The following is a 5,382-nucleotide window of genomic DNA, read 5'->3' as shown; positions in this document are numbered from 1 at the left end:
CAGCCTGGTCAACATGGTGAAAACCCGTCTCTACCAAAAATACATAATGAGCTAGGCATGGTGGTATATGCCTGTAATCCCAGCTCCTGGGGAGCCTGAGGCAGGAATCGCGTGGACCCGGGAGGCGGAGGTTGCAGTGAGCCAAGATTGAGACACTGCACTCCAGCCTGTGTCACAGAGCAAGACTCCATCTCAAAACAAACTGGTAAGATGGAGGGGGAAAACGGAGGAAAGGAAAAAAGAGGAAGCAGGGAAGAGAGGAGGAGGGCAGGGAGGAGGAGAGAAAAGGGCAGAAAGAAGAGAAGGAGGGAGAAAGAGAAGGAGGAAGTGGGATAAGAGAAGAGAGAATCAGAGCACAAGAAAGGTGGAGGGGAAGTTTAGGGAAGAAACAGTGGGAGGAGGAGGGACAGGGAACACTCAACTGACATTTATGAATGAATGAATCTCAACTCCAAGTTAGCATGATAGCTCCAGTCCTCAGTCTCTTTCTTTCTTCCTTTCTTTCTCTTTCTCTCTTTCTTTCCTCCCTCCCTCCCTCCCTCCCTCCCTCCCTCCCTCCCTCCTTCCTTCCTTCCTTCCTTCTTTCCTTCCTTCTTTTTTTAAGACATGGTCTTGCTTTGTCACCCAGGCTGGAGTATACTGATGTGATCTTGGCTCACTGGATCCTCTGCCTTCCAGGTTCAAGCAATTCTGCTCCCTCAGCCTCCTGAGTGTAAAGGTAAACTGAGGCTGGAGCCAAACCGGGAATGAAGACACAAGGCAAATGGCAGTGAGAATAGCCTTTTATTAGGGCTTGTGGGCGAGGTTCCTTGGTCCAAAGGCGTGGGCCGAGGAAGTCGCATTGAGGGAGGAGGGTACGGGCTTTTTATAGCCCGAGAGGTAGGGAAGCTGGTTGTGCAAACAGGGCCTGGGGGGTCTTGAAACTACTAGGGCAGGAGTTGAGTAAGGGTCATGAGGAAGGGGTCTTTGGAAACTGTTAACCGAAACTGCTGTTTACGAACTTGTGGAATGCAGGTGAGCTGCAGGTCATGGGGGAGTGTGGTTGCCCAGCCGGAACTCTGACGCATGTAAGTCTGCGGGTGTGTACAAGGGTGAAGGGAGTCTTTAACAAAAGGCCTGCTATGCTGGGTTACGCCGCCATGTTGGGTCTAGATTCCTGCCTAACATTCTGACCTCTTTCTAATAAGAAAATGGGGCGACGTGTTCATCTGGCTGCTTCCTGCTGGTATGGGTCGTCGTGGGGTTCTTCAGAGGTCGGAACTCGGGTATGGGGTGGAGCAGCATCTGATTGAAAGTGACCTGGAAGACTTCTTTCATGTGGTCCTGGATGAAGCGGACAACACAGGGAGCTATGAGTAGCAAGAAGCCAATGATTAGTAAGGGGCTTAGAAAGGGTAGGATTTAACTGGCCACAGACGACTGCCACCACCTAAGTGAGGGCCTTGATCCAAGGTTTTTCTGGTGGAGTCTTTCCCGAATCTTTTCTAGAGTGAGGAGATTGGTTTCTACTAGTCCTGACTCATTGATGTAGTGTTCAGCCGGGAAGGGGAAAGGAGGGGGTTAGGTTAGAGGAGTTAAAAGGGCTGGGTAAAGGTACCGCAACCAGTGGGGGCTATCTCGGAACCCTTGAGGCAAGACAGTCCAGGTCAGCTGGGAAGAAATATGAGTGTCTGGATCTTCCTATGTAAAAGCAAACAGAAAGTAACAGTCAGATGTAAGGGAATGGTGAAGAAGGCATCTTTTAGGTCAAGGACAATAAAGTGAGTGGTATCGGAGGGAATGTGCGAGAAAAGTGTATATGGGTTAGGAACAACTGGAAAGGTAGGGACTACTGCCTCATTGATGAGGCATAGGTCCTGCAAGAGGCGATAGGCTCCAGAGCTTTTCCGTACAGGCAGGATAGGAGTATTGCATGGTGAGTTGGCAGGGACTACAATGTATTGCTGGGGCAGGTGCATGATGATGGGTTTTAGTCCCTGTCAGTGTTCAAGGGAGATAGGGAACTGGGACCTAGAGGGAAACTTAGAAGGGTCTTTTAGCCGGATGCGGACCGGAGTGTGGTGCTGGGCAATGATCAGGGTGGAGGTGTCCCACACCTTAGGGTTAATGGGGACTGGAAACAGGAGTGGGGGGTCAGCCGGGCGGGGTTCGTCAGGTGAGAGGAGGGGGAAGAGGAATGTGAAGTGTGGGGAGGGGTTCGGCCGGAAATGAACTGAGGCCCTTAGCTTGGAGAGGAGATCTCGTCCTAACAAGGGGACTGGGCATGAAGGAATGATAAGAAATGAGTGCGAGAAGAGGGAGCCATCCAGGCAACAGGACAGAGGAGGAGTCTGGCGGTAGGTGGAGGGAGTACCGTCAATTCCCATGACTATGACAGTGGGGGGGTGGCTGGGGCCACTGAAGGAAGGCAAAACAGAGTAGGTAGCCCCTGTGTCCATAAGGAAGCATATGGACTTACCCGCTACCTGGAGCATGACCCTGGGCTCAGCGAGAGTGAGAGGGGTCCCCGAGTCTGGGCCTCTTCAATCTTCATCAGTGTCGACGAGCTGGAAGCCGCCTCCAGTACCCGGAGGAGGGTCGTCACGTGGAGGCGCAGCGACCGTCCTTAGTTCGGGGCAGTCTGACTTCCAGTGGCCTATCTGCCGACAGTTCGGACAGGGGTGAGTTGGCTCCTTTGGGTTAGGGCACTGACTCGCCCAGTGGCCGTCGTTGCCTCACTTGAAGCAGGCACCAGATGGCGTTCGGGGAGTACCTCCTTTCTGGGAGCTCCTGGAGCCAGCTGGCCTCAGGGCTGCTACCAAGGCCTGGATTTGGAGTTGTACCTTCTGTTTTAGCCTGGCCTGTCATTGAGCCTCAGCTGCTTCCTCCCTGGAGTTGTAGACCTTGAAGGCCAGTTTGACTAAGTCCTGGATGGGAGTTTGAAGGCCTTCCTCCGCCTTAAAAAAATTTTTTTTTTGGATATCAGGGGCTGACTGAGAAATGAAATATGAGGCCAAGACGGTTCCTCCTGCAGGGGAGGCAGGGTCAAGGCGGGTGTACTGAATAAGTGCCTCAGTCAGCCGGTTAAGAAAAACAGCCGGATTTTCATCTGCGCCTTGGACTACCTCCTTTAGTTTGTTAAAGTTGACTGATTTGTTAGAGGCTACCTGCATGCCGGCAAGAAGGCACTGAACCATCATGTCTCGGCAGCGGCGGCCTGCCCGCCCTACCTGATAGTCCCAGTTGGGCTCAGTCGAGGGCACTGCCTCGGTGCCGACTGGCATGGCAGGGTCAGTTAAATGAACCCGATTAGCATGCTGCCTGGCTGCCACTAGGATGTGTTCCTGCTCCTCAGGAGACAGGGTTGAGGTCATAACGACATGAAGGTCGTGCCAGGTGAGATCATATGCCTGGCATAGATACCTAAACTCCTTGATATAACGAGTAGGATTGGCCGAAAAGGAGCCTGCACGCTCCTCAACCTTAGACAAGTCTGCCAATGAAAACGGCACATGGACCCGGACTACTCCTTCGGCACCTGCCACCTCTCGTAAGGGACACAGGAGGTCAGTTCTGGACCGAGTATGGGCTGAGACAGGCAAGGAAGGGGAGGAGGTGGAGGTAGGGGAGACAGAATCTGTCAGGTTTGGTAAGGGCACAGGAGGGGGAGAAGGGTGGGGAGGCATTGGTGAGGACGGAGATAACGGTGGGTCAGGGTAAGGAGGAGGTTGGGCAGGAGACCAGAGGGGTGGCCGGGATAGGGTGTCAGGAGGCTCAGAAAAAGAGGAGGAATCATCCTTCTCCTTGCTCGAGGGAAGAGACTTTGCGAGCAGAACTTGAGCTAACGAGCATTGGGCGCAGAGATCTGGGCGAGAACTCAAGTCCCAAAAGGCCTGAACATACGGTATCTCGGACCATTTGCCTAGTCTCTTGCAGCAGTTGGTCAGATCCGTGAGGATGTTAAAGTCTAGAGTGCCTTCTGCAGGCCACTGAGACTGATTATCCAATTTATATTGCGGCCATGCTATTGTGCAGAAGAAAATGAGCTACTTTCGTTTTATGTCTTGGCTGAGACTTAAAGTCTGGAGATTCGTCAAGAGGCACCCCAGTGGAGGTTCTCAGTTTGGTTTGGACTGGGTAGTTCCCATGGTCTTAGGCGGGCAGTCCAGAGGCAATGGGAGCGTCCTCTCACTGCCACGCAGAGTGCGGGGTACGGTGGCTTCTGGGGAGGTTGGACGTCTCCTAGTCCCCAGTGCCGAGGTCACAGCTGACCGGAGAGAGCCCCTGACGTAGCCGCACGTTTCGGACAGGGACTCCTGGAGGGAGCCGTCAGGACCGGGGGAAAACTTACCCAGCAGTGATCGAATTGAGTCTTAAATTTGGTGAGATGGCTCCAGGCTTGAGGAGGGGATCCTGGCTCGGGGAGAGGAGAGAGCCTGCCCGACCTAGCAGGGGTCCAAAGAGGGGTCTCCTCCCGGGTTTCGGCACTAAATGTAAAGGTAAACTGAGGCTGGAGCCAAACCGGGAATGAAGACACAAGGCAACTGGCAGTGAGAATAGCCTTTTATTAGGGCTTGCGGGTGAGGATCCTCAGTCCAAAGGCGTGGGCCGAGGAAGTCGCGCTGAGGGAGGAGGGTAGGGGCTTTTTATAGCCCGAGAGGTAGGGAAGCTGGTTGTGCAAACAGGGCCTGGGGGGTCTTGAAACTACTAGGGCAGGAGTTGAGTAAGGGTCATGAAGAAGGGGTCTTTGGAAACTGTTAACCGAAACTGCTACTTACGAACTTGTGGAATGCAGGTGAGCTGCAGGTCATGGGGGAGTGTGGTTGCCCAGCTGGAACTCTGATGCATATAAGTCTGCGGGTGTGTACAAGGGTGAAGGGAGTCTTTAACAAAAGGCCTGCTATGCTGGGTAATGCCACCATGTTGGGTCTAGATTCCTGCCTAACACTGAGTAGTTGGGATTACAGGTGTGCTCCACCACGCCCAGCTAATTTTTGTATTTTTAGTAGAGACAGGGTTTCGCCACGTTGGTCAGGCTGGTTTTGAACTTCTGGCCTCAAGTGATCCACCCAATTCGGCCTCCCAAAATGCTGGGATTACTGGCGTGAGTCACCGCACCCCAGCCTGCCCTCAATTTCTTTACCTGTCAACTGGGGTGATCACAGCGGTGCTCCCTGGCTAGGTAAGAGTGCAACTGTAGTTATTGGCCATTGCTGACTCTTCCAGGCCCAGAAAGCAGCAGGCCAGTGGCTGGCTCTGGGCCTGTTCTCCGGATCTTCCTCGTGATCTCCCATTCCAGCCACCCTGCTGCCAGCAGGGACCAATGGCAGGGTAGGGGGTGAGCTCCTGCCCAGCCCTGTCCTCCAAATACATTGGAAGAAGGCCTGGGCCGCCTCCCAAGGA

The sequence above is a fragment of the Trachypithecus francoisi genome, unplaced genomic scaffold, assembly GCF_009764315.1.
Source record: "Trachypithecus francoisi isolate TF-2019V2 unplaced genomic scaffold, Tfra_2.0 Lachesis_group5, whole genome shotgun sequence".
Taxonomy (NCBI): Eukaryota; Metazoa; Chordata; class Mammalia; order Primates; family Cercopithecidae; genus Trachypithecus; species Trachypithecus francoisi.
The sequence above is the reverse complement of the archived record's forward strand: the minus strand, read 5'-3'. Positions refer to the sequence as shown.